Source organism: Myotis lucifugus, unplaced genomic scaffold (genome assembly GCF_000147115.1).
Source record: "Myotis lucifugus unplaced genomic scaffold, Myoluc2.0 scaffold_13, whole genome shotgun sequence".
Taxonomy (NCBI): domain Eukaryota; kingdom Metazoa; phylum Chordata; class Mammalia; order Chiroptera; family Vespertilionidae; genus Myotis; species Myotis lucifugus.
Window position 1 is genome coordinate 13,060,575 of NW_005871061.1, and position 23,258 is coordinate 13,083,832.

The following is a 23,258-nucleotide window of genomic DNA, read 5'->3' on the forward strand; positions in this document are numbered from 1 at the left end:
CTGCAATCGGAGCCTGTGGGCTGTGCCGCGTGAGCCGAAATTGTGCGAGACCCCAGACTTGCCATGCAAGGTGGGTCCCCAGTCCTGCAGCATGAGGCAGGACCCCAGAACCACCGCACTGGCCAGACACATCAATGCACTTCCTGGTGACCGGTTGTTTGGTCATTACCGCGTTACAGCCTTACGACCACAGGGTTTTTATATATATAGATCATGAACAAACAGAAAGAGAAACTGATTTAAAAAATCCCATTTATCATTCCACCAAAAAAAAATTAAGATACCTAGGAATAAACTTAACTAAGAAGGTAAAAGACCTGTACTCAGAAACTACAGGACATTGAAAAAAGAGATAGAAGAAGACATAAACAAGTGGAAGAACATAACTTGTTCATGGATTGGTAGAATCAACATCATTAAAATGTCTATACTACCCAAAGCAATCTACATATTCAATGCAATCCCCATTAAAATGCCAATGGCATATTTCAGAGACCTAGAATAAACTCTCCAAAAATTCATCTGGAATAATAAAAAGACCCCGAATAGCCACAACAATCTTGAGAAAGAAGTGTCAGGTTGGAGGGATCACAATACCAGATAGAAAGCTATATTACCAAACCACAGTTCTCAAAACTGCCTGGTACTGGCACAAAAACAGACATATAGATTAATGGAACAGAATATAGAACCCAGAAGTCGACCCAAGACATTATGCTCAATTAATACTTGACAAAGGAGGCAAGAGCATACAATGGAGTCAAGCAGTCTCTTCAATAAATGGTTCTGGGAAATTTGTTCAGAGACATGCAAAAAAATGAAACTAGACGACCAACTTACACCATACACAAAAACAAACTCTAAATGGATAAAGGACTTAAATGTAAGATGGGAATCCATAAAAATATTAGAAAACTCTATAGGCAGCAAATTATCAAACATATGTTATAGCAATATCTTTACCAATACAGCTCATAGGGCAATGGAAATTAAGGAGAAAATAAACAAATGGGACTACATCAAAATAAAAAGCTTCTGCATAGCAAAAGAAACCATCAACAAAACAAAAAGAAAGCCCACTGCATGGGAGAACATATTTGCTAATGTTATCTCTGATAAGAGTTTAATCTCCAACACTTACAGGAAACTCATACAACTTAACAAAAGGAAGATAAACAATATAATCAGAAATGGGCAAAGATCCTAAATAGACACTTTTCAAAAAAGGATATATAGAAAGCTGAGGGACATATGAAAACATGTTCAAAGTCACTAATCACCTGAGAGATACAATCAAAACAACAATAATGTACCATCTCATACCTGTCAGAATGGCTGTCATCAACAAATCAACAAAGGACAAGTGCTGGAGAGGATGTGGAGAAAAAGGAACCCTCATGCACTGCTGGTGGGAATGCAGATTGGTGCAGCCACTGTGGAGAACAGTATGGAGTTTCCTCAAAAAACTAAAAACAGAACTCCCATTTGACCCTGTAATCCCACTTCTAGGAATATATCCCAAGAAACCAGAAAAATCCATCAGAATGGGTATATGCACCCCTATGTTCATAACAGCCCAATTTATGATATCTAAGATTTGGAAACAGCCTAATTGCCCATTAGCAGATGAGTGGATTAAAAAACTGTGGTACATCTACACAATGGAATACTACTCTGCTTTAAAAAAGACAGAACTTTTACCATTTGCAACAGCATGGTTAGAACTGGAGAGCATTATGCTAAGCGAAATAAGCCAGTTGGAGAAAGATAAATATCACATGATCTCACTCATATGTGGGATATAATGATCAACATAAACTGATGATCAAAAATAGATGCAGAGAAAAGGTAGCACTGAACAGACAGTCCAACATCAGAGAAAATGCCGGGGAAGAATGGGATTACAGATCAACCAAAGGATTTGTATGCATGCATATAAGCATAACCAATGGACACAGACACTGGGGCAGTGGGGGCTTGCCCTCAGGGGTAGGAGTGGTGGGCAGTCAATTAGGGATAAAGGAGACATGCCATACGTAATACTTTAAACAACAAAAAAGTAAAGAATATGTCAATTATGTGATATGTGATAAATGCAAAGGAAAAAAAGAGAAAGAACAACAAGATAAATGTGATGGAGAGTATAGGTTGGTGTTGAGAGGTGAGAGAGGTCTTATTGACAAGGAGACTTGAGCAAAGAGAGTGCTCAGGGCAGAACTGCTAATTTAAATTCCTGGGCAGAAACGTTTTTGATATTTAAGAGGCAGTAACAAGAAGGTTAGTGTAGCAGAGTTTGCCAGAGAAAGTATAGTAAGGGAGAGTTGGCGAAGACAGTTCATGAATGATCTTGTAGGGCATCATATGGATTTAGGCTTTTTTTGTCAAATAGGATGACATTCCAGGTTATTGTCTAAGCAGTGTGTCTAGTATCAGGCTTAGTTTTTATTAAAAATATAGAAAAGCTAGATTGAGTTATAAGACAAAAGTTATCAATACTTTCTATTTTGGAGGAATAATTAATTAATGGAATTGAAATTTCCTAATCTTCAAGACTAATGTGGGAGAAAGAGAAAATTAAGATAGGTTTAGGAAAAGATGTTCCATTAGGTCATATATTTGCCTGAGGGGAAAGAAATAATAATGAAGTCTAGCAAAATATATTTAATTTAGATTGGATTATGCAAATCATTTCCAATCAGAGATAGGTGTTAAGATAATTGACAAAGGGGGGTTTTAATATTTTTCTCAAACATTCTCTTTAAGCAAATCATAGTTTTTTAAAATTGTAGTTGAATTTTAAGGAGCAATAAAGATAAAGCTAAAACTAGACTCATTACTATAGCTCTAAAATTATCTAGTAAGGGAAAGAAAAGTATGTGTGTTTTTTCAAGCAGAAATAAGCATAAGCTATTACTTTATTGATAGATATAAAGTATTAAATTCCACTGAGCTTGCTACTATCTGCTTTATAGGAAATACATATAAAAGATGAAGGGGGAAAGGCCAGGGTACTCAAGAGTTTCCGGTTTACTAGTGCTTAGAAATGAGCAACGCTGTATCTGCACTGGATCCAGAAGACCAAGGCTATATCTACTGCCAAGAAATTTGTAATTATAAACTGTAAATGCTGAAAATATCTTTATAAGCCTGATATTCAGGTTATTCAGAGTTGTTTTTAAAAAATCAACAGACTTAGCCTCACTTGGGAGAGTTCTCAGTAGTGGAGTTTTGCCAGACATTGCTATAATCCTTTCCAGGTCAGAGAAGAATCACTGACTTAATTAAATTTGCTCAGAGCTAAGGAGGTCATTTTACATAGGGTAAGGGCAAATGGATTTCACACAGACAGATGGCAAAGCATCTCAGGAATCACAAGTAGATCATCAGAGCAACCCAAGAGATACCACAAGCAACCATTGAAAACCTCAGAGGAGTGCTATAAAATATATTTTAAGCAGTCAAATGATAGCACCTGTTTTTTCAAGGGAAAAGATAATTTGAAGAATATAAGTTTTTTAAATTTTTTTAATTCTCACACTAGGGCACATTTTTATTGATTTCAGGTAGAGAGGAAGGGAGGAAGAGAAAGAAAGACGAGAGAGAGAGAGAGAGAGAGAGAGAGAGAGAGAGAGAGAGAGGAGAAACATCAATCAGTTGCCTCCTGTACGGTACGCACCTTGACTGAGGATCAAGCCCGCAACGTAGGTATGTGCCCTGACAGGAAATTGAACCCTTGACCCACCAGTGCATGGGACCATGCTCCAACCAACTGAGCCACACCAGCCAGTGGAGAATATAAGTTTTATATTTGCATGCTGGTTAAAAATTGTTTGGGGAAAATAAAGCAACAATTATATATCAATCTGCTCAAAATATACCATTGATACCCAAGAAAAATGTTTAAGTTCAGGAATAAGAGACACTTCCTTTCCATTAGGAAATAAATAAGTGGCTATAGAGACAGGAAACTGGCCATTTAGGAAATAGTAAAATGAGGCATATGTTAGTGAGAGACTGTACTGTAAACCATGATGAAATTGTATTTGAGAAAAAATTTATAAATCAATGATCTTACAAATATCTATTAGCATAGTAGATAGGATATTTTCATGAATTCAATGAAATGTCAACCTAAATATGACTACTGACTCACTCCTCTTGGGCCATGAATCTTGTTGTTTTGCCTCTGACAATGGTATTAAATGGCAGTTAAGTAAATCCTTAGTTTCCTTCTTGTTGTCAGCCTCTGAATTAAGAAATTATGCCTAATATATGCTTTTGAATTCACACACACACACACACACACACACACACACACACTCACACACGCACATGCACACTTTTTGCCAATCGCCCTTTCCATATCTAATTCATACCTAAGAATGATAGTATTCATACTTTCATCTTAAGTATGCTTGTTAAGAGCAGAGACTATGGTGAAATCTTGAAAGGAAGGCTGGGAAGGGTGGGAAGTGATCAACCAAAGAACTTGCATGCATATATGCATAACCCATGGACACAGACAATAGGGCAGTGAAGGCCTGGGGGGTTTGCGATGGGCTGGAAGGAGTCAATGGGGGAAAATAGGGAATATATGTAATACTTTCCAGAATTAAAAAAATAATAAAAATAAACAAAAGAGCAGAGACTTTGGCACCAACAGCCTTGCCTAGAGTGCCAGTTCCACTATTTAATAACTATGTGATACAGGGAAATTTATAAAATGTCAAGGTTCCTCTGTTTCCTTATCAATAAAATGTAGCTAACAATAGTACCTATCTTATATGTTGGTTGTGAGCTCAAATAAGTTATACATCCTAAACAATGAGAAGAGTAGTTGGCACCTTGTCAGTGTTTGATAAAGTTATCTATATTAATAATAACTATCATCATCATCATCATCATTGTCATCATCATCATTATCGTCATCATTTGTGGTATATTAGTATAAAATATTAAATAGCTTTAATCATTTTTTTTCTTTATTGATTAAGGTATTACATATGTGTCCTTATCGCCCCATTGCCGCCTCACACCCCCGCTCATGCCCTCACACCCCTGGTGTTTGTGCCCATTGGTTAGTCTTATATGCATGCATACAAGTCCTTTGGTTGATCTCCCCCGCATATCCCCACCCTTCCTGACCTTCCCTCTGATGTTTGATGGTCTGATCGATGCTTCTCTATCTCTGGATCTGTTTTTGTTCATCAGTTTATATTGTTCATTATATCCACATATGAGTGAGATCATGTGATATTTATCTTTCTCTGACAGGCTTATTTTGCTTAGCAAAATGCTTTCCAGTTCCATCCATGCTGTTGCAAATGGTAAGAATTCCTTCTTTTTCACTGCAGTGTAGTATTCCATTGTGTAGATGTACTACAGTATTTTAATTCACTCATCTGCTGATGGGCACTTAGGCTGATTCCAAATCTTAGCTATTGTAAATTGTGCTTCTATGAATACCAATCCTTTCTGATTGGTGTTTCTCATTTCTTGGGATATATTCCTAGAAGTGGGATCAATGGGTCAAATGGGAGTTCCATTTTTAGTTTTTTGAGGAAACTCCATACTGTTCTCCACAGTGGCTGTACCAATCAGCATTCCTACCAGCAGTGCATGAGGGTTCCTTTTTCTCTGCAAACTCCTCTGTGAAACTGTCTTGCCCCGGGCTTTTGTTTGCTGGAAGCTTTTGGATTTGTTGATGATAACCATTCTGACAGATGTGAGATGGTACCACATTGTCATTTTGATTTGCATCTCTTGGATGATTAGTGACTTTGAGCATGTTTTCATATGTCTCTTGGTCTTACTTATGTCTTCTTTTGAAAAGTATCTATTTAGGTCTGTTGCCCATTTTTTGATTGGGTTCTTTAGCTTCCTTTTGTTCAGTTCTATGAGTTTCCTGTAAATGTTGGAGATTAAACCCTTATCGGTGATAACATTGGCAAATATGTTCTGCCATGCAATGTGCTTTATTGTTATTTTGTTGGTGGTTTATTTTGCTGAACAAAAGCCTTTTATTTTGATGTAGTCCGATTTGCTTTTTTTCTCTTTAGTTTCCATTGCCCTAGGAGCTGTATCGGTGAAGATATTACTTCTGCATATGTCTGAGATTTTGCTGACTGTGGATTCCTCTAATACTTTTATGGTTTCCCGTCTTATGTTTAAGTCCTTTATCCATTTTGAGTTTATTTTTGTGTATGGTGTAAGTTGGTAGTCTAGTTTCATTTTTTTGTATGTATCTGTCCAATATTTCCCAACACCACTTTTGAAGAGACTGTCCTGACTTCATTGTTTGCTCTTGCCTTCTTTGTCAAGTATAATTGAGCATAGTGCTATAGGTAGATTTCTGGGTTCTCTATTCTATTCCATTGGTCTATATATCTGTTCTTGTGCCAGTACCAGGCAGTTTTGAGAACAGTGGCTTTGTAATACAGCTTGATATCTGGTATTGAGATCTCTCCTACTTTGTTCTTCTTTCTCAGGATTGCTGCAGCTATTCGGGGTCTTTTTTATTATTATTATTCCAGATGAAATTTTGGAGAGTTCTTTCTATGTCTGTGAAATAAGCCGTTGGTATTTTAATGGGAATTGCATTGAATTTATAGATTGATTTGGCTATTATGGACATTTTAATGATGTTAATTCTACAATTCCATGAACACAGTATGTTCTTCCATCTGTTTATGTCTTTCTCTATCTCTTTTTTTTAATGTCCTGTAGTTTTCTGAGTACTAGTCTTTTACCTCCTTAGTTAAGTTTATTCCTAGGTATCTTAATTTTTTTGTGTGTGCAATGGTAAATGAGATTGCTTTTTAAATCTCTCTATCTGTAAGTTCACTATTGGTGTATAAAAATGCCATAGATTTCTGGGCATTAATTTTGTATCCTGCTACATTGCCAAATTCATTTATTAAGTCTAATAATTTTTGATGGAGTCTTTAGGATTTTCTATGTACAGTATCATGTCATTTGGGAATAATGACAGTTTTATTTCTTCTTTTCCAATTTTGATACCTTTTTTTCTTCTTCTTTTCTAATTGCCATGGCTACCACTTCCAGTACTATGTCAAACAGGAGTGGTGGAAGCTGAATAGGGTGGGCATCCCTGTCTTGTTCCTGTTTTCAGGTGAAATGGTTTTTTTTCCCCATTGAGTATGATATGATGTTGGCTGTAGGTTTGTCATATATGGCTTTTATTATTTGGAAGTATGATCCCTCTATTCCCATTTTGCTGAAGGTTTTATCAAGAAATGGTGTTTGATTTTGTCAAATGTTTTTTCTGCATCAATTGATAGGACTATGTGATTTTTACTTTTCAATTTCTTTATGTGACGTTATCACGTTTATTGATTTTTGGATATTGTACCATCCTTGCATCCCCGGGATAAATCCTGCTTGGTCATGGTGTATGATCTTTTTTAATTTAATGCTGGATCCAATTTGCTAGAAATTTGTTGAGGATTTTGGCATCTATGTTCATGAGGAATATTAGCCTGTAATTCTCTTTCATTGTGTTGTCTTTATCTGGTTTTGCTATTAGTGTAATGCTGGCTTCATAGAATTAGCTTGGAAGTGTGGCTTCCTCTTGAATTTTTTGGAATAGTCTGAGGAAGATAGGTTTTAGTTCTTTCTTGAATGTTTGATAAAACTCCTCTGTGAAAACATCTTGCCCCTGGCTTTTGTTTGCTGGAAGCTTTTTGATTACTGCTTCAATTTCCTACATAGTTATCAGCCTATTGAGATTTTTAGAATCTTACTGATTGTGTTTTGGAAGCTTGTATTTTTATAGGAAAATGTCCATTTCCTCTAGGTTGTCTAGTTTGTTGGAATAGAATTTTTCATAGTATTTTTAACAATCCTTTGTATTTCTGGGGGGTCTGATATTATTTGACATCTTTTATTTTTTGGTTTTATTTATTTGGGTCTTCTCTCTTTGCTTCTTGGTGAGCCTGGCTAGAGGCTCATCAATCTTGTTTATCCTTTCAAGGCACCAGCTCTTGGTTTCTTTGATCTTTTTTATTGTTTGTGTTTTGTTTTGTTTTTCGGGGGGGGGGGGGCGGTCTCTATGTCATTTACTTCTGTTCTGATATTTATTGTCTCCTTCCTTCTGGTCACTCTGGGCTTTTCTTATTGCTCTATTTATAATTCTCAAGTTATAGAGTTACATGATTTATTACCATTTTTTCTTGTTTTTTGAGGTAGTCCTGTAGAGCTATAAACTTCCCTCTCAAGACTGCTTTCACTGTGTCCCATAGATTTTGCATTGTTGTGTTTTCATTGTCATTCATTTCCAGGATGTTTTTAATTTCTTATTTGATCTCTTTGGTAACCCAATCATTGTTTAATAGCATGCTATTCAGCTTCCAAGTGTTTTAATTTTTAATTTCTTTTTAAAAAATATATTGTATTGATTTTTTACAGAGAGGAAGGGAGAGGGATAGAGAGTTAGAAACATCGATGAGAGAGAAACATCGATCAGCTGCCTTCTGCACACCGCCTACTGGGGATATGCCCGCAACCAAGATACATCCCCTTGACTGGAATCGAACCTGGGCCCCTTCAGTCCGCAGGCCATTGCTCTATCCACTGAGCCAAACCAGTTAGGGCAATTTTTAATTTCTTTATTGTAGTTTATTTATAAATTATTCCATTGTGGTCTGAGAAGATGCTTGATATGATTTTAATCTTCTTGAATTTGGAGATATTTTGACTGTGACCCAATATGTAGTCTATGTCTGAAGATGTCCCATGTGCACTTGAGAAGAACATATTTTCCGTGGCTTTGGGATGAAATTTTCTGAACATGGCAATTAAGTCCATCTAATCTGGTGAGTCATTTAGGATTTCTGTTTCTTTGCTGATTTCTTGTCTAGAGCATTTATCTAGTGATGTCATTGGGGTATTGAAGTCCCCTACTATGATTGTATTGTTGTGGGTCTCTCCCTTGATCTCTTCTAGGAGATTTTTTCCCCTGTATTTGGGTGCTCCTGAATTGGGTGCATATATGTTTACCAGGGTTATTTCCTCTTGTTGTATTGATCCCTTTAGTATTATGAAGTGGCCTTCCTTATCGCTTTGTTATGGCCTTCACTTTGAGGTCTATTTTGTCCGATATAAGTATTGCTACCCCAGCTTTTTTAAAATTTCCATTTGCCTGAAAGATATTTTTCCATCCCTTCACTTTCACTCTGTGTTAGTCCCTTGTTCTGAGTTGGGTCTCTTGTAGACAGCAACTATATGGGTCATGTTTTTTTATCCATTCAGCTACTCGATGTCTTTTGATTGGAGCACTTAGTCCATTTATGTTTAAAGTTAGTATTGATAGGTACTTGTTTGTAGCCATTTTTATTTTTTGTGCCTGTGTTCCTTCTTCCTCTTTTATTTCTTCTTTTTACAGCATTCCCTTTAGCATTTCTTGCATTGCTGGCTTGGTAGTGATAAACTCCCTTAGCCTTTTTTTTGGCTGGGAATCTCCTTATTTTCCCTTCAATTTGGAATGATAACCTTACTCAATAGAGTATTCTTGGATTCAGTCCCTTGCTTTGCATCACATTGTAAATTTCCTTCCATTCCTTTCTGGTCTGATGTGTTTCTGTTGAGATATAATTTGATAATCTAATGGGAGATCCCTTGCAGGTAACTTTCTCTCTCTTGCAGCCTTTAAGACTCTCTCTTTGTCCATAATGTTTGCCATCGTTAATACCACATGTCTTTGTGTGGGTCATTTTGGGTTCATCTTATTTGGAACTCTGTGCTTGTGTGACTTTTTTCTTCCCTACATCAGGGAAGTTTTCTGATATTATGTCTTCAAATAGGTTTTCTAACCCTTGTTCCTCTTCCTTTCTGGAACCCCTATTATTCATATGTAGCTTCATTTCATGTTGTACCAAAACTCCCCTAGGCTCTCCTCCCGTTTTTTAATATTTTTCTCCAATAGCAGTTCAGTTTGGGTGTGTTTTGCTTCCCTGTCTTCTAAGTCACTAATTCGGTCCTCTGCTTTTCATAGTCTACTTTGAAACTTTCCATGGTGTTTTTATTGCAGCCATGTAACTATTTTTCTTGGTTCTTACATAAATTGTTGATTTTTTCATCTATCCAGTTTATGAACCATATGAACTTTATTCTGAATTTTTCTGACATATTGCATACCTCCATTTCACTTAGCTGCTTTTCTGGCAACGCCTCCTTTTCTTTCCTCTGGGGGTTTCTTTGTCTCCCAATTTTTGCTCTCACCAAAGTTTCTAGGTGTTGAGTCATGCAGGGGCTGCTCCTTGGGTGGCTGCGGCTCCTCGGGTGGTGGCTGCTTTGTTGGTGGTCATGCAGTGGCTGCTCCTCAGTTTGCAGCGGCTCCTCTGGTGGGTACTGCTTGCAGAATTGGTGGCTCCTCTGGCTGGTGGGGGCAGGTTGGTTGTGCAGCTGCTGCTCCTCAGACAGGTGCGGGCTGCTCACAGGGCTGCTCCTCCTCATATGTGGGCTTGCTTGTTGCACGGCTGCTTCTCCTCAGATGAGGTTGGGCTGCTCGCACTGCTACTGCTACTCGGACAGTGGCAGGTTGCTTGCAGGGCTGCTGCTTTTCGTACAAGGGCAGGCTGCTCATGTAGCTGCTGCTCCTCAGACAGGGGCGGGTTTCCCACTAAATTTTTTTAAAATGCAATAGTCAAATTCAACATATTTATTTATCACATAATATTGCATGACAAGTGTTAGTGTGGTGGGCAGCTTCCACCATGCAATCATTCATGGAAGATGGCTCTGCCAAGGTCTTTTCAGTGCTCAGGCTGTACAGAGGAGCATTATTCCAGGCTAAGAGCCAGGGAAGTGGAATAGGAGAATCACAAGTCTAGTGTATGGCCAGAAATTCTGTCTCAAACAAGTGAAGCAAGTAAAAAAGTTATGATTATGACTTTTGCTCACATTTTATTGGCAAGAGACTAATTATTTGGCCTTATATAGGTACAAATGGGCCCAGCAATTTCTGTCTCTCCCAGGATAAGCTGTTCGAGGAAGAACCCTAATATATGGAAAAAGAGGAAAAAAGATTATCATGTTCAGTTAACAACTTCTGCCACATCTGTCCTGTGGCAATCAAACTCCTAAGGAATACTGATTAGGAACAAGCTCATTTACATTATTTTCATGTAGATCTGTGTGCCTATTTGTGAGATTATATTCCCTCTTGACCTCCAGTTGCTTGAAAGCTTCTCAGTGACCAGAGCCTTCTTTTTGAAAACTAGAAGTGCTGAAGAATTAGTTCCATCTGGGAAGAGCCATTATTCATTGATTGATGGAAATCTTACCTAATAATAGACAAACATGTAAATTGACAGTCCATCCGCTATGCGCATCAGCCAATCAGGAGAGTATGCAAATTAACCCAACAAAGATGGCGGTTAATTTGCATATGTAGGTGCCCAGAAGCTTGGGTCCCGGGAAAATTATCAGGAACCCAGGTCACTCTGAGGTAGACCACGTGTGGGCCCGGAGAAGCCTAGGAAGGGCCTGAGCCAGGGGGCTCCTGGGCAGGGCCTGAGCCTGTGATCAGAGCCAAGGGGGCCGCTGCCCAGGCCTAAAGCCTTGGCCAGAGGTGTTAGGTCTGGGCAGGGGCAGAGCCCATGATCGGAGGGAGCTGGGGGTCCCCTGCCCATGCCTAACACCTCGGCCAGAGGCGTTAGGCCTGGGCAGAGGTGGAGCTGGCGATCGGAGGGAGCAGGGGAGGAGCCGGCAATCGGAAGGAGCTGGGGGTCCCCTGCCCAGGCCCCAAGGCTTTAGACCTGGGAAGGGGCTGAGCCGGGGATCGGTGTGAACTACAGAAAAAACACCTTTTTCTGATTGCTCATTGGCTAAGCTCCCTGTATGCCACTGGTAATATTCTTAGTAATTTGGGTAATAAGAATCCAAGAAGGTGACCTAGGGTTTTTCCACCACACTCATGGAGAAAAAAAATGAAGGTCTGCTGCTAGAGGGCTAAGAAATGTCATATCCTGCCCTAGCTGGTTTTGCTCAGTGGATAGAGCCTCGGCCTGCCTACCGCAGGGTCTGGGTTCAATTCTGACCAAGGGCATGTACCTAGGTTGCAGGCTCCTCCCTGGCTGGGGCTCAGGTCAGGGCTCATGCAGGAGGCAACCAATCAAAGTGTTCCTCTCACTTTGATGTTTCTCTCTGTCTTTCCCTTTCTCTTCCACATTCTCTAAAAATCAATGGAAACATATCCTCAGGTGAGGATAAAGAAAATAAATAAAGAAATGTCATATCCTATGGAAGACGCATCTTGAAAATGCCTAAAGAATGTTGTCATTTTTTCATGGTGAAGGGACTGCAGTCCGTGTTGATGAAAACACCTTGGTGGCTTGTGGTGACTGGCAGTGGCTGCAGCAGCGGGGTGATGGGGCTGGTGCCTTCCCCTGATCAGCCTGGTCGCCTCCCACAAAGGGAGGCCAGACTGCAGCTTAGGCCCGCTCCCCAAGGGGAGCAGGGAGCGGGCCTAAGCCATCACTAGGACATCCCCTGAGGGTTCCCAGTATGTGAGAGGGGGCAGGCTGGGCTGAGGGATCCCCCCAGTTCACGAATTTCGTGGACCAGGCCCCTAGTAGTTGTATAAACAGCTGAGTCATCACCCTTCACCACTCCCAGGAGATAACACTGAGGTACCTGTCCCATATTGACATTGAATAAAATCAGATTACTAACAAACATGACAGGGTTGATGCTGCCTATTTTTTTTATTACCTATCTAATTTTCTCACTGCCTTATAGGTGTTTGGGGAAGTGATCTTCCAAACAAATTACTTGTACCCAAATCCTTGTCTCAGGTTCTCTTTTTGGAGAAATTTAAATTAAGAAAAGGGAAGAAAGGAGGATGCAAAATTGACTGAGGTAATAGTTACTAGATATTTCATTGTCAGGAAATTGAAAATAACTAAAAAAAATGCCAATATATTAGCACTATTTAAAAATGACTAAACAAAGAAATTCTTACTAAACATCTAGCCCTTCTCATTAGGGGGTGTTCATGTTTTAAAGAACTGTATAAACAGTTTCTCTTATGTGATGCTAAAACTTACAACTTTTGAACTATGTTACTCCTGTGAAGCTTCCTTGCCGCTCTTCATGTCCTTGCTCCTGTATACTGTATAGATCTGTAATGTTTGATATCATAGACAACTGCCCCTGTGTGGCTTTTGAGCACTTGAAATGTGACTGGTTCTAATTGAGATGTGCTGTGAGCATAAAATGCACATTGGATTCCAAAGGCGTAATATAAATCAAATGTAAAAGATCTCAATAATTTTATATTGATTACGTGTTAAATGAAAATAGCTTGGTTATATTGGGTAAAATAAAATATTAAAATTAAATCACCTTTTGATTTTTTAATCTGCCTTTTAAAAATTATAATTATATATGTGGCTCACATGTGTTTAAACAGTGCTAGTATGCATCAATTAGGCATTTTGAGTTTTCTTTGGTATGGGCAAAGAATATATAACTTTTGAACACCTTTAAAAACATGTAGCAAGCTTTTCAAAAAATGATGGGATGAAATTCTTTAATTTTCTGTAAATGAGGATATTTATTTCAAAAGACATAACACTAATTCTACTCATAAAATTCCCAGAACTTTAAATAAGAAAACTATCCCCAAAATACATAGTTCCTTATAACTATGTATTATCAGCTGTCAGTCTTTCTAAGTCTATAATCAGAAAGTGCTATTTAAGTTTCCTTTTTACTCTAAGTATAGTGTAAAATGATCACTACCTAAATTTGTTGAGTGTACTTTAAATCTTCTTATGACTCTGTGTAGTACTTGTTGACATAGTTCAAAGCAGTTAGTTATGGAGCTCTAATTCCAAAGCCCCCAATCCTGGAATCTACTCATACAACTCTAGTCCACTCTGCCCTCCCTCTTCCAGAGCCCAAATTTGTATTTTTGTCATTCTGCATCCTCTTTCTCTACAATTGAGAACTCTTTTACCCTAAGAACCTAGATAGTATCTTTCCAGTGTGGCTTAATCATGCAACACACGTATTTATATCACTGGTTGAAGACATCCTCAGGACACACTGCTATCCATTGAAGAAGAAAGGATTCACCTTGTTGGCTGCTTCTAGCCTTGCTTACATTAGAATTTAAGAATTGCAGAGAGAGATAAACACTGGTACTCACTGCCTTCCACAACCACATCAAAATTACAACTAAAATACAGAACAACCATCATTCAGAACAACCTGAAATCTGGCTGAATGGAAGCCCTATACTAGTGAAGTAAAGAAGAATGCACATTGAGATTGGTAGGTGGGGCACAGACATAGAACAGGCTGTTCTGATACCCACATATGGTGTGTTTTTTTGTTTGTTTTTGTTTTTATTGGGAGGAAAATCTCAGTTGAGGAGAACTCCCATGAGGAGCAAAGGGTCCCAACCTCACACCAGACTGCCAGACCAGGGTTCCAGTGCCAGGAAGAGAAGTCCTTATAACTTCAGGCTGTAAAAATCAGAAGGAATTGTGGCTGAGTGGCACAGAGGCTGCTGGAAACCCAGGCAGTTCCTCTTAAATGGCCAGCACATGAACTTACTGGGCTCCAGCACTGAGGCAGAGGCTTTGGGTGATCTAGGGACACATGGAAAGGAACTGGATTGTCCAGCATCAAGGCAGGAACATTGGGACGGCTTTCTCCTGGCCGGGTTGCTAGCGGGGTCATTGTTCCTGTGCTAGGACTTGCCCCATCATAGAGCTGACTGGTAGCCATATCGGAGTTTCCATCAGTGTGGTTCACACTGTTACCTCCACCCTGGTGATTCCCTGAGACCCCATTACATCCAATTTTCAGCCTCACCCAGGCTGTTTGCAGCAGCTATTCCATATGAATGGCATGTCCTGACTCAGGCTTCAGACTTTTCTAAAATCTCTCAAACAATCAGCAGCTTGCATAAGCCTGCCCCAATTAGAGGCCCAAGACCCAGCACTAGTACCCTGCTTCACAGCCTGGCCTCATGTTGGCATTTCTAAGCCCAATATAAGTAGCAGCAATCAGTAGATCTCTCTCTGTAGGTCCTGAAAGGGGGAGAGGGGCAGGCAGTGGCTGACTTTGTACCACTCAGGAGGCCCCAGAGCCAGTGCATCCAGTGGACAGTTTCAGATCATACCAGATTACAACTCTACATGTCCACACGCAACACACTCAAGGGGCAGAATTAGTGAGCACCAAAGCCCCATTGAAGCAAGTCCTGATCCATAGGGGTATCTTCTGCACAGAAGCTCTTCCACTGTAGTCACAGCAAGTCCTCACAACCAATTGGCCTGGAGGTCAATTCCTCCCAGTGACACCAACAGCAATCAAGGCTCAAATACAACAAGACTGTGAACACAGCTCACATAGGGGTGTACCTACAGTGGCCAGCTCAGGTGACTGGGGAGGCTGAGCCACTGGGCCCTACAGTACACCCACTACACAAAGCCACTCTACCAAATCCAAGAAACATAACAGCTTTACCTAATACATACAAACAAACACAGGGAATCTGCCAAAATGCAGAGGAAAAGAAACATGTCACAAATGAAATAACAAAAGAAATCTCCAGAAAAATAAATAAATGAAATGGAAGCTAGCAAACTACTAGATACAAAGTTCAAAACAATGGGTATAAGGTTGTTCAAGGATCCTGATGAGAGATTCAAGGGACTTAATGAGACTTTCAAGCATCTTAGTGAGAATATCAAAGACATGAAAAAGGACCAAACAGAAATTAAGCATATGCTAACTGAAATAAATAATAATTTACAAGGATTCAACAGTAGAGTAGAGGATGATTCTGATAACCTAATCAGTGATTTGCAATATGAGGAAGCAAAAAACAACAACATTCAATCAGAAGAGCAAAAAGATAAAAGAATCCAAAAATATGAAGATAGTGTAAGGAGCCTCTGGGACAACTTCAAACATACTAACATTTGCATTATGGGTGTACCAGAAGGAGAAGAGAGAGAGCAAGATATTGAAAACCTATTTGAAGAAACACTTGACAGAACACTTCCCCTACCTGGTGAAAGAAATAGACTTGCAAGTTCAGGAAGCACAGAGTCCCAAACAAAAGGAACTCCAAAAGACCTACACCAAGACACATCATAGAGGGGAAAAAAGATGGCTGCCAACTGGAAGGCAGACTGCAAGATAGTTTGTGAGTGAGAGAATGAAAGGAGAGTGTGTGGACGTACAGAGAGTATAAATTTGTGGGTGAGCGATAGCTATACTCCAGGGGACTGCTGGAGACTGCTGGATCAGGCTCCTCTAACTGGGCAGTCTCCACTGCTGCTGAAATCTCTCCCAGAGTGGCTGGCTCTGCCGCAGAGACCGCGCCATCTTGAGTGGCTGTTATAGGAAGCGTATACATCCAGGGACCCTGCAACCATAGCACCCAGGGACCAGCTACAAACCCAGGAACACCAGATCTCAAGAAGCGCAAATACGTGGACTCAGATGAGCCCTGCTCCTCCTCATGGAAAGGTCAGATTTTGCCGAGATAAAGGTGTGGTTTGTAATTCAGGTCCGGGAGAGGAACGCGCGTAGGGGAAGTCTGTGTCCCACAAAGTCTGTGGCCGTTGGGGCCAGCGTGATCCGCGAGTGTAGAAGGGGACCTGCAGGGCTGTGGGCAGAAGGGAACTCTAAAAAATCAGCCCATAGCTGGACTGGGTGCAAAAAGGCAGCCTCGGATTTTGCCAGTGTGCCGGCTGCTTAGTGCCAGAGGAGAGAGGATGTGCATGCGGAATAGATGTTGGGAGAATCGTGCGAAGATCTGGACGGTGGAGATTGCGAGCTCGTGCAGTTACTCTGGCTCTTTTTTTTTCCTCTTTAAATCTTTGATTTTGAAACCAAGATGGCGGCATAGGTAAACACCGGAAATTGCTGCCTTGCACAACCACTTCAAAAATACAACTAAAAGACAAAACAGACATCATCCAGAACCACAGGAAGGCTGGCTGAGTGGAAATTCTACAACTAGAAGGAAAGAGAAAAGCACACTGAGACTCAGAGGAGATGCGGAAGTAAAGTGCAGAGGTACGGAGGCTAACGCCGAAAGGGCTGGCAGCTGAGGACAGCTAAGGACATGGTGCATGTGGAGAGGGCTGGCAGCTGAGGACAGCTGAGGACGCGGTGCATGTGCAGAGGGCTGGCAGCTGAGGAAACGGTTTTCTTTTTCAATCGGGAGGGAGTCTCAAGCTCCCGACTGCTCTGAACTCCAGTTCTGGGTGAGTCTCTGGGGACCCAGACTCATACGGGGAGAAACTGGACTGTCTGGTATCTGGCAGAACTTGAGGGCGGCTTTCTCTCAGAGGTGTTTGCAGCGATTACCGGGACACTGAGACACGGGGCCTCTTAGGGTAGGACCGGGGAGCAGGCATAGCTGCTTGCTCCGCCCTGTTGATCCCCTGAGACCCAGACCCACCCAAGCTGTGCACAGAGGCTTTTTCATATGAAAGGCCTTGCCCTTTGCAACCTGAAAATTACCTAACAAACTGCAGCTGAATCAGAGAGACCCAGAACTTCCAAAAGAAGGTCCAAGGCCCCATAGCAGCTTGCATTGCTTCACAGCTGGGCCTCATCTGGACACCTCCAAACCCCAAACAAAGAAGAGGAATCTCTCCATAGCTCCTGCTGCGTAGCCTAAGGCAGAGGCTAAATTAGCACCTCCTTAGAGATCCAAGAGCCAGTGTACCCAGTGGTCAGAGTGGGACCATCCAGATTACAACTTCTCAGATCCATAACGGACACACTCAGGGGGCAGACTCAGTGAGCACCAAAGCCCCACTGAAGCAAGTCTTGCCCCAGAAGTGTGTCTCCAGCTCAGAAGTTCTCCCACTGCAGACACAGCTGATTCTCACAGCCAATTGGCCTGGAGGTCAATTCCTCCCAGTGATACCTACAACAATCAAGGCTTAACTACAACAAGACTGTGCACAAAGCTCACAAAGGGGTGCACCAAGAGTGTCCACCTCAGGTAATTAGGTAGGCTGAGCCACTGGGCCCTATAGGACACCTAACACAGAAAGCCACTCTATCAACACAGGGAAGCATAAAAAATGCGGAGTCAAAGAAACAGGTCACAAATGACAGAAATGGAGGAAAGCAAACTACTGGATATAGAGTTCAAAACCACACTATTAAGGTTTTTCAAGAATTTTCTAGAAACCGCCGATAAACTTAGTGAGACCCTCAAGAAATCTAGTGAGACCCTCGTGGTTATGAAAAAGGACCAACTAGAAATTAAGCATACACTGACTGAAATAAAGGATATTATGCAGAGTTCCAACAGCAGACTAGAGGATTGCAAGAATCAAGTCAAAGACTTGAAATACGAAGAAGCAAAAATCACCCAACTGGAAAAACAAAAAGAAAAAAGAATCAAAAAATATGAAGATAGTGTATGGAGCCTCTGGGACAACTTCAAGCGTACCAACATCCGAATTATGGGGCTGCCAGAAGAAGAGAGAGAGCAAGATATTGAAAACCTATTTGAAGAAATAATGATAGAAAACTTCCCCTACCTGGTGAAAGAAATAGACTTACAAGTCCAGGAAGCGCAGAGAACCCCAAACAAAAGGAATCCAAAGAGGACCACACCAAAACACATCATAATTAAAATGCCAAGAGCAAAAGACAAAGAGAGAATCTTAAAAGCAGCAAGAGAAAAACAATCAGTTACCTACAAGGGAGTACCCATATGACTGTCAGCTGACTTATCAACAGAAACTATGCAGGCCAGAAAGGAGTGGCAAGAAATATTCAAAGTGATGAATAGTAAGAACCTACAACCTAGATTACTTTACCCAGCAAAGCTATCATTCAGAATTGAAGGTCAGATAAAGAGCTTCACAGATAAGAAAAAGCTAAAGGAGTTCTTCACCACCAAACCAGTATTATATGAAATGCTGAAAGGTATCCTTTAAGAAGAGGAAGAAGAAGAAAAAGGTAAAGATACAAATTATGAACAACAAATACACATCTATCAACAAGTGAATCTAAAAATCAAGTGAATAAATAATCTGATGAACAGAATAAACTGATGAATATAATAAAATCAGGGGCATAGAAAGGGAGTGGACTGACTATTTTTGGGGGGATAAGGGGTGTGGGGGTTGTGGGAAGAGACTGGACAAAAATTGTACACCTATGGATGAGAACAGTGGGTGGCGGGGGTAAGGGCAGAGGGTGGGGTGGGAACCGGGTGGAGAGGAGCTATGGAGGGAAAAAAGAGGAACAACTGTAATAATCTGAACAATAAAGATTTAATTAAAACAAAAAAAGAAAATGTAAAAAAAAGAAAACAGCAAAAAAAATAAAATAAATAAATCTTTGATTTTGATTACTAATCCCAATACATAGGATTGCCCAATTGGAGACACTCACAGAGACTGCAAGGGAAAGTTATTTTTGTGGAACCTGGGAATCAGAGTGGAGAGTAAAGATCACGGAATTAGCTCTGGGGCAGTCGATTCTCCCAAATCAGTATAAAGTGCGATAGGGAAAACAAAACCTAAATACTGGGTAGAGAAGACTTATAGCCCCGGAGGTCAATTCATTAACACTGCCACCCAGGGGCTGAATCACAAATTGACTCTTCTGTAAATACAAATAAAGGCAGTCTAGGAAACAAAGAAATACTGCCTGCTTTAAAATCAGGACTGTGGATTACAACACGGAGGAGCAGTGTATCTCAGGGAACTTCAATACTCTCCTGAATACCTGACAGGAAAAAGGCGTGCCAAACAGAAGAGTAGAGGAAGTGAATGACCTTCACTACTGCACATTTTTATTATTTTTCACATTTTACTTAAGAAACTACATTTTTTCGTTCTTTTTTCCTCACTTGACTTTACCTATTTAACTATTACATTTTTATTTTTAATCAGTATTATTACTACTACTATTTTACTTTTTTAGTGTCATTTTATTTTCTCTTTATTTTATTTTGGGATTAGTGTTCTACATGCTATTTTCATCTTTCCTTTAGCATCATTTTACTCTATCTCAACCTTACCTTTATGCCAGCACTCTCTTTCTCTCTTTACCCCTTTTGTTGTCCTGTTTCTCTTACTCTATTCCTGCTTAAGATTTTCTCTATTCCTTCTTTCTAACACCTGTTAAAATTTCACCCTACTTATATATCTAATTTCCAATCCTCTGCTCTAAGTCCATACACATCTCTCTCTTCTCTTCTTTCACTATCCAATTTTTTTTCTTTCTGTCGTTTTGTTGTTGTTTGCTTGTTTGTTGATTATATTGCTTTTTTTATGCTTGTTTGTGAGATTGTTTTACTTTTTCTTTTTTTGTTTTTGGTTATATTTTGCTTCTGTTTTCCCTCACCTCGCTTGATATTAGTTGTTGTTTATAGTTTGCATTCATCTCTAGGTATCTGTTGCTGGCATTTGTTGGGATTAGTGGCTGTTCTATTGGAGTTTTCTCCCCATATAAATAGTTTTTCCCCTCTTCTATTTCATTCTCTTTCTTTTCTCTCTTACTTTGTTTTCCTTTTCCCAATTTCATTTTGCACTCCTTTTTTTCCCTTTTTCTCTTTTTTCTTTTACTCTTCTTCTTTCTTTCTTATCCCCTAATTCTTTTTTCTCTGGTGGTCACCTTTATTTGGGGTTATTAGTATCACGAATACATTTGTGTTCAGTGCCTTGTGCATTGTGCCATGTTGTGTTGTATTTTGTGCCTTTAAATCAATGCAGGAGAGAGAGAACTACATAACCAGACAACCAGGGAAGAGAGATCATAGGGAGACAAAGAAACAGCCCACATATGAAAGAAAAACTGGCCGAGATGCACAGGCTTCGCTCGGGGAGCCGAGAGCCCATGGTTTCGCAGCCTTGGCCCTGCCCGTCCGTCCTCCTCCTTGCCAGAGGCAGTAGAGAGTCCTTGTGGGCGGTGGGGTCCTCCAAGGAGCTGCCCAGGGCGCTCGGGCCGTGGCGTGCGAGCTGCACCATGGTCCAGCTCACTGCTCTCCTCCACAAGGCCTACCATTGAGGCCACCTAACCATCTGTCTCACCCTGGGTGGCTGTACCAACTGGCCTTTCTACCGCATCGTGGCTGCTCACAACAAGTTCCCCAGGTATGGCCATTTTGTGGAGCAGCTGGGCTCCTATGATCCACTGCCCAACACCCATGGAGAGAAGCTCTTTGCGCTCAACCTGGAGCAGATCCGGCATTGGACCGGCTGTGGGGCCCACCTTTCCCAACCTGTGGAAAAGCTTCTGGGCCTTGCTGGTTTTTTCCCTCTGCATCCCATGATGGTCACAAATGCTGAGAGACTTCGACGGAAACGGGCGCGTGAAATCCTCTTAGCATCTCAGAAACAGAGGCTACGGAAACAGAAGCAAGCTGAAATCAGTGAGCACAGCAGCAAGAACAAGGTCAAAGTCCTCTTCAGACACTTGTGCAGAGTTCTCTTATTAGATTTATAGCTCAATAAATGGCGTTTTCCATGTCAAAAAAAAAAAAAAGAAAGAAAGAAAAACGGGCATCACCAGAAAAGGAAGTAAACGAAATGCAGCCAAGCAACCTGTCAGAGAAAGAATTCAGAGAAATGGTCATAAGCTGGATGAAAAGAATGGAAGATAAATTCAACAATATGTGTAAGAATCAAGAAGAAATGAAGAAGAACCAAAAAGAAATGAGAAATGATATCACTGCTATAAAAAACTCAATAGAAAGCATCAACAGTAGACTAGAAGAAGCAGAGGACTGCATCAAGTGAGCTAGAAGACAAGGTAGGAAAAAAATATCCAAGCAGAGCAGCTTCTAGAAAAAAAAATAAAAACCAGATGGAGAGCCTAAGACAACTTTTGGACAACATGAACCAAAACAACATGTGCATAATAGGGGTGCCAGAAGGACAGGAAACTGAACAAGGAATAGAAAACTTGTTTGAAGTATTAATGACAGAAAACTTCCTTGATATATGGGAGAAAAAGCTCACACAAATCCAAGAAGCTCACAGAGTCCCAAACAAAATGAACCCCAAAACACCGAAGCCAAGGTGCATTATAATTAAATTGGCAAAAACTAATGACAAAGTAAGAATCCTTTTTTAAAATTGTTTTATTGCTTAAAATATTACAAAGAGTAGTACATATGTCTCCTTTTTTCCCCTCCTTGACCTTCCCCCAGCCTCCCCTACCCCCCAGTGTCTTGTGTCCATTGGTTGTGCTTACATGCATGCATACAAGTCCGTTGGTTGATGTCTTACCCCTCTCCCCAGCCTTCCCGCTATAGTTTGACAGTCTTTTCGATACTGTTCTGCCTATGTATATATTTTTGTTCATTAGTTTATAATGGTCTATATTATCCATAAATGAGTGAGATCATGTGGTATGTTTCTTTCATTGACTGGCTTATTTCACTTAGTATAATGCACTCCAGTTCCATCCATGCTGTTGCAAATGGTAAGAATTCCTTCTTTTTTACAGCAGCATAGTATTCCATTATGTAGATGTATCACACTTTTCTAATCCATTCATCTGCTGATGGGCACTTAGGCTGTTTCCAGATCTTAGCTATAGTAAATTGTGCTGCTATGAACATAGGGATGCATATATCCTTTCTGATTGGTGTTTCTGGTTTCTTGGGATATATTCCTAGAAGTGGGATCACTGGCTCAAATGGAAGCTCCATTTTTAACTTATTGAGGACACTCCATACTGTCTTCCATAGTGGCTGTAACCGTCTGCATTCCCACTAGCAGTGCACGAGTGTTCCCTTTTCTCCACATCCTCTCCAGCACTTGTAGTTTGTTGATTTGTTGATGATAGCCAGCCTGACAGGTGTGAGATGGTATCTCATTGTTGTTTTGATTTGCATCTCTCAGATGATTAGTGACTTTGAGCATGTTGTCATATGTCTCTTGGCTTTCTGAATGCCCTCTTTTGAGAAGTGTCTATTTAGGTCCTTTGCCCATTTTTTGATTGGATTGTTTATCTTCCTTTTGATAAGTTGTATGAGTTCACTATAAATGTTGGAGATTAATCCCTTTTCAGTGATAACATTGGCAAATATGTTCTTCCATGCAGTGGGCTTTCTTGTTGTTTTGTTGGTGGTTTCTTTTGCTGTGCAGAAGCTTTTAATTTTGATGTAGTTCCATTTGTTTATTTTCTCTTTAATTTCCAATGCTCTAGGAGCTGTATTGGTGAAGAAATTGTTTCGGCATATGTCTAGTATTTTTATGGTTTCCCATCTTACATTTAAGTCCTTT

At 40.3% G+C, this 23,258-nt stretch overlaps 1 pseudogene; it reads left to right on the forward strand.

The window, feature by feature from the left end:
* Positions 1-20,991: 20,991 nt before the first annotated feature.
* On the forward strand, positions 20,992-21,392 carry LOC102438974 (annotated as a pseudogene).
* Positions 21,393-23,258: the final 1,866 nt, after the last annotated feature.